At 47.3% G+C, this 7,042-nt stretch overlaps 1 non-coding gene across 1 annotated transcript; it reads right to left on the reverse strand.

The window, feature by feature from the left end:
• Positions 1–6,659: 6,659 nt before the first annotated feature.
• Positions 6,660–6,767, reverse strand: LOC139031609 (U6 spliceosomal RNA). The gene has a single exon (XR_011484111.1). It is a non-coding gene; the product is annotated as a U6 spliceosomal RNA (small nuclear RNA).
• Positions 6,768–7,042: the final 275 nt, after the last annotated feature.

Raw genomic sequence — 7,042 nt, forward strand, 5'->3', positions numbered from 1 at the left:
GGTCAGGGAACTAGATCCCATATGCTGCAACTAAGAGTTCATACGTCTAAACTAAAGATCCTGCATGTCTCATCGAAGATTGAAGATCCCGAGTGCTGCAACTAAGACCTGGCACAGCCAAATAAATAAAATAAATATTTTTTGAAAAAGAGAGAAGAGGTACTAGATATATGATGGTGAGCTCCAGCCAAGAAATGATGTCAGAACAAGAGCTGCAGTGGAAATCACCGCATGATGAAGCTGATGATCATCTACTGCCATTCTCCAAGGTCTTCTGTGCAGACCCAGGAGGGAGTTGAAAGGAGATGTGATAGGAATGGACACCCCTCACGATGTGGCGTCCTCGATGGAGGCACCAATAGGAATGTGCTCTGCTCCTGGTTTACCAGTTTGGGAGGGGGCTTCCATCCGACCTTTCCTCCCATAATGCACCTTTCCTCCCAGGTGCTTTCAGAACTGGGAAAGTATCCCTGAGCTGTGTTCAGGGATCCTCTGGGTTCAAATGAGCTGGGTGTGAACAAGACTTTCCTAGTTACCTGATTGATTCCTGAGAGTATTTTAAAAACATGACCATACCCAGACAGAGATAAACAAATAGCATGTGATATCACTTATGTATGGAATCCAAAAGAATGGTGCAAATGAACTTGTTTACAAAACAGAAGTACTGTCACGGATGTAGAAAATAAACAGAGTTACCAAGTGGGAATGGTGGGAGGGATAAATTGGGGGATTGGGATTGACATATACGCACCACTGTATATAAAATAGGTAACTAATAAGGACGTACTGTACAGCACAGGGAACTCTAGTCAATAGTCTGTACCCATATGGGAAAAGAATCCAGAAAAGAGTGGATACATGTGTATGTGTAACTGATTCACTTTGCTCTACACCTGAAACTAACACAACATTGGACAACTACACTCCAATAAATACTGTTAAAAAATAAAGAAACAAACAAATAACTCACTCAAACTCAAAGCAAAAACATGACTCAAAGCAAAAACTTGTGCAGACTGTGTCCCTTCCTCTTGAATCTGGGTGGGCTTGTGGCTCCTTTGACCAATAAAGTATAAAGGAAGTGATGCTATGTGACCTTGAAGGCTAGGCCTCTGAGTGATGGACTTCTCACTTTGTTTGCTGGCTTTGTTCAGTGGTTTATGGAACCCAGAGTCCCTGAGTAAGAACCATGACTGTTCTGAGACCACGATGCTGGGCCTCAGGTCAAGGCCTCAGGACCCAGCTGAGTCCTGCCCACCAGTCATGGCAGCCAAAACACTGAGTGTGTGAGATATTGTCTCAGACTCTCCAGAACAGCCCATTGCCAGCTGAGTGCCACTGAATGATCTCAGCTGACACCCAGAGGAGGAGAATGCCCATTGAGGCCTGGCTGAACTCCTCACCCATGAGATAACAGGGCATAAGGCAATGTTTGTGGTTTGTTACACAGCAAAGATATCCATAATACCCCCAGAAGCCCTGACTCTGATGGGACCGTTTTGGGTCTCCTGGGACTAGTGTCAACTCAGAACCAGCATCCAGTAATCTCTAAAAGAGCTGGCATTTCGCTTTCTCCAGCCCACTCAGTCACTCAGGCCTCAGGTCCCGTAGGGGAAAACTAGGAGGTGAATGCACAGTATAACGTCTTGGCTGCTTAGGGTCCTTCCTCAAGTGACTCCAGCCTCTTCTTTCATTCAAGGGGCTCTGTGTCCATGAAACGCCTGGCCCTGGCATGGGTGGGTGCTGACTCACATTCTCTGTTATGCTGCTTTAGTTCAGACTTCTGTTCAGCAGACCTAGAACTTTCCTGCTTCTTCAAATCAAGATTTTATTAGGTTGCCCACTTACTTTTGTCTTGGGAGCACCATAATTGATCGATTGATCAATTGATTACTAATGATTACATTCCCTGGCATTCCACCCCCTACAAATGGAGAACATAGTGAGGGGGTGGGTGAGCAGAAATTAATTAAGTTCATTCAGGGAATTCCTGAATGCAGTGGTTAGGATCCCATACTGTTACTGCTGAGGGCCTGGGTTCAATCCCTGGTGGGGAATCCTGCAAGTCAAATAGCACAGAAAAAAAGTCCACTCAGCATTTGAGCAATCTCTCGAATCTTTTGGACACTTCCTTCTACACTCTACTAAAGGAATCCTGGCCTCTCAGCCTCACTCAGTGTAGGCTACCTTGAGACCAGCCTTCAATGAACAACTGAGCAACCCTTTAGAGCAAGCCCCAGCCCATGTTACAGCCGCTCCCCATTGGTCTCTCAGCATCCCCAGATGGGATCGTCTGGTTGCAGGAAAACAAACTCAGGGCTTCCACTGATTATGCATTACAGTGAGTTGTATAATTATTTCACTATATATCACAATGTAATAATAATAGAAACAAAGTGCACAATAAATGGCATGCGCTTGAATCATCCTGAAACCATCCCCCACCCCCAGTCCATGGAAAAATGGTCTTCTGTGAAACCCGTCCCTGATCTAAAAAGGCTGGGGACCACTGTTTTAGAGCCAGCCCCAGCTGTTTGGGCTAAAAGGAGAAATGCAGGATCTCTGATTAATGCATCCACCCACTTCAACACTGATATTCCTTTTATTATAATATGCTACTTAGTGTCCATTCCCAGACACATTCCATTTCCCTGTTCATACACACTGGAGATATCTTGCAGCTATTTGGTGTGTATCATGCCTTCTCGGGGTTTCCCAGGTAGCGCAGTTTTAAAGAATCCGCCTGCCAATGCAGGAGTCACAGAAGATGCAAGTTCGATCCCTGGGTCAGGAAGATCCCCTGAAGGAGGAAACGGCAACCCAGTCCAGTATTCGTGGCTGGGAAATCCCATGGACAGAGGAGACTGATGGGCTCCAGTCATGGGGTCACGAAGAGTCGGACACAACTGAGCAACTGAGTGTGCACACACACACACACACACACACCCTCAAGGGTCACACTGTGTGCCTGATACCCTTCACTTGCCAGGTCTTAAGTCTGAGAAGCGTTATCCTTTGGCCACTAGAGTTTTTCTAGGCACAAGGAGAGCCTCTGGCTCTTTACTCAGACAGACTTTGGGAATTGAAGACCTTGAGCTCATCTTTTTTCCCTAAGTTTTCTGGTGCACTTAGAACAAACGAGCAGCCCCATGGTCCTCTATTTCCAGGTACGCTCTATGCCAGGAGCTGCTTGGTCACCCAGAGCCTTCTATAGGCCATCACCCCAGTGGTCAAAAGGTGATCACTTAAGTGACGGCTTCACATTGCATGCCATGGGCCACCAATGTCCCTTTTACCCCAGCAGCCAGGTCCTTAAAATGCCCCTAAATCGACAGATTAGAGCATTGATGCCAGGCTCCCCTCCTTACAGTTCTGCTCCACTGGAAGCATCACCATCTCCAATCACTGTATCAGACAGTGCTGGGTCAGGAGACAGAGCCCTGTGAGTATTATGGGATATGGATTTATCGTGGGGATTAGGTTTGACATGACAGTGAGAGGAGCTAGGGAGAGGAAGGTCCAGAGCGGGAACTGGAGGGTGAGAGAAAGAGCCTCCACAGGCAATCTGAGAAGTCGGGCACGTCCAGAGCCTATTGGGAGTTGGCCTCTGGGGGGTCCTGGCTGAGCCTCTGGAGGTTGCCAGGGGGCTGCCGATGGTCAGCAGGGCCAGCAGGCAGGACATGGAACTAGACGCAGAGGTGAGGGGTGTGAGGACAAATGGGACCCACTGGGACTCTGGGTCTGCCCGTCTCCACATCTGACTACTGTGACCTTGAGAGAGTAAAGATCACTGCCTCACCTCTGCTTTCCCGTCTCGCTTACAGACACCATACAGGAAGGTGTCCTGAGAAACGTCCGTTGGCACCATTAGCACATTCCCTCCCTGCATCTCCCCTCTCTCCTCCTAGGCCAGACTTCCCCAGTCCCAGCACCTCCCCACACCTGCCCGATGGCTGCTCTGCCTCCCCCAGCAGACTGTGAGCTCTGAGATGCTGGGCTGAGTCTCCCCACTCATCACGGTGTGACCCGCACCCGGCACAAGCTTGGAACAGAGCGGCGCTCAATATATGTTTGGAAATGGGTGAGTGAATAAATGAATGAGTGAATGATAGTTGCTGGGATCTAGGAACGCAGGGAGAAAAGTCAGACAGGGAGGTGACTAGCCGCGGCCATTGGTACTGAGCACTGATACTCTGCATGACCCTGGGGAGAGGCTGAAGGTGGAGGAGGGAGGTGGAGATGAGCTGACCTGTGAGTGATCATAACACACACGGGTGAATGTGTCCAGCACCCTTGGATGAACCCAGGAAGAGACCTGGCAGGGAGCTCAGAGGCGCGAGGCCGCTGCCAGCCAGTGAATCCTGGAGGACTTCCTGTAGCACCTGGGGGTGCCGAGGAGGGAGGGCTGAAACGGGTGGAGTTAGGTGTGCCTTTCCGAGGGAGGAAAAGTCTTGTGCAGACGTGAACCCACGGCACACATCTGAAAGAATGAGGTTTTTATTTTGCCCTCACTTCAGCCTGCTTTCTAGGTTTTGATTTCTAGAATGATTCCTGCTTTTTTTTTTTTTAGTTTTTAAAAATTATTTATTAACATTTTTCTCTTGGCCATGTGGCATGTGGGGTCTTAGTTTCCTGACCAGGGGTCAAACCAGCAGCCCCTGCATCAAAAGCACAGAGTCTTATTCACACGAACCACCAGTGAAGCCCCTAGGATGACTTGTGTTGTTAAGGAGGATGATCTTATTAATGTTAAGATTAATCTTCATGGTATAAACAGGAGACACAAACAGAGGCCTAGTTCCTGAGTTCACTCCTGTCTCCAAGCTCAGCCTCTCTGATCCATGCTCTACAAGGGGGTCAGAGGGATACCTCTAAATCCCTCCATGGCTCCCCATTGCCCTTGGGATATGGTGCAGCCTACTTGAGATGAGTCCAAGGTCCTCCTCTCACCTCTGGACCTTCCCACTGGCTGCCTGGCCCCTCACATAGAACACTCCTCACCCCTTAGATGCTGCCTCCTCAGAGCAGCCTTTCCTGTCCCAGCCTGGATCAGGGATCCCCTTGAACTCCCCAACTTACTACTCATCAGGTTTGTCAGATCGGAGGCCTCCCTGATCACCACTGCTCACCATGGGACCCTGCTCAGCAGCCTGAGGCACTCCTGGGGCACCCTGTGGCCTGGCTGGACTCTGTGGGGTGTGGGGAGCTTTCTCTGTGGGGTGGAGGGACCCACAGCTCTGAAGGGCACACAGTAGGGGCTCTAGAAATTCTTGAGTGAGTGGCTGAAATTGTGGCCTTTCACTTAGCTTGTTCTTGTGTTACTTTTGCAAACTTCTGTTATTATCCCCACTTTTTAGACAAAAGAACAAAGGCTCAGAGAAGGGCACAAAGCTACTGGCTATGCTCAGCTTGGTCTAATTCCAGACACCAATAAACAAGTAAAGCCAGGAGTCTGAGTGAGAATAAAGAAAACCAAGGAGAGGACTCCTGGGAGTTACTCAGGTTTTCTTGTCTTCTATTAAGCACATGTGGGGCTTCTGTGGGGACTCAGATGGTAAAGAATCTGTCTGCAATGCAGGAGACCCAGGTTTGACTGGAAGATGCCTTGGAGAAGTGAATGGCAACCCACTCCAGTATTCTTGCCTGCAGAACCCCATGGACAGAAGGGGCTGCAGTCCGTGGGGTTGCAAAGAAAGAGTCGGACGCGACTAAGGGATTTAAAAGAAAGTCATGTGCAGCCCTTTCCCCAGGGCAGGCCCAGCGCTCACGGTGGCAGTGACCCTGCTGCTAATTGTTCACTTTCCCTTAGAGGGAGGAGTGCAGGCCTCTGGGCTGGCCCCGCTGCCGCACTGGAGTCTGAGGGGCCTCTCCAGGGCAGGCCTCACCCTCACGTGCGGGGACCTTGTGCTTCTGAAGAGAGACTCAGAGCCCAGTGCCTGGGCTCACATCCCAGCTCCACCGCGTGCCAGGGGCATGGCCTTGGGCAAGTTAGCTTTCCTGGCCTGTTTCCCCATCCATAAAGTGGGATAATAGTAGTTCCTACCTCACAGGGTTCTGGTAAGGATTAAGTAAATTAATATTTGTAAAGAACATAGAATACTGCCCAGCACAGAGTAAGTCCTATGTTATTATTTTTTAAACTTTTTGTTTTATATTGGAGTATAGTTGATTTATATTGGAGTATGTTGTGATAGTTTCACTCACACAGCAAAGTGGTTCAGTTATATATATACATATATCTTTCCTTTTTCAAATCCTTTCCCCATTTAGGTTGTTGCATGATACCGAGCAGAGTTCCCTGTGCTATACAGTAGGTCCTTGTTATCCATTAAGGTTTATTTATTTAAACTGCCACATGACTATTTATTATTTTATTTTTTAAAGATATTTTAATTTTATTTATTTTTTGACTGATCTGTGTGGCATGTGGGATCTTAGTTCCCAAACCAGGATCAAACCTGTGCCCTCATAGTGGAAGCTTGGAGTCTTAACCATTAAACTACCAGGGAAGTTCCAAGATTTATTTTTTTATTGAATATAGTGGATTTACAATGTTGTGTTAGTTTCTGATGTACAGTAAAGTGATTCAGTTATACAATATATACTATACATATATATTCTTTTTCATATTCTTTTATCATGGTTTATGACAGGATAAAAACATGGAATGCTTCTCGAATTTTTGTGTCATCTTTGTTCAGGGACCATGCTAATCTTCCTCTATTGTTCCGGTTTTAGGATCTGTGCTGCTAAAGTGGGTACACACATATCAAATTTTTTAATGTGCGGCATCTACCCAGCAGTCCTACTTTGTGGAATCTGTCTGATGGACTGCTTCATAAAATTCATAATGATAAATATTTAAGAATGTTCCTTGCAATGTTATTTGTAAGGACAAAAAACTGGAAACAACACAGATGTTAATCAAAGGGGGAGTTCTGGATATCCACAAGTGGAACACTACGCAGGAGTGAAAGAGTGAAAAGAGCTGTGTGTGTGAGGTTGAATTATCTGGAATCACTAACATTTGACCATTGTT

This window comes from Odocoileus virginianus, chromosome 2, assembly GCF_023699985.2.
Source record: "Odocoileus virginianus isolate 20LAN1187 ecotype Illinois chromosome 2, Ovbor_1.2, whole genome shotgun sequence".
NCBI classification, from domain to species: Eukaryota; Metazoa; Chordata; class Mammalia; order Artiodactyla; family Cervidae; genus Odocoileus; species Odocoileus virginianus.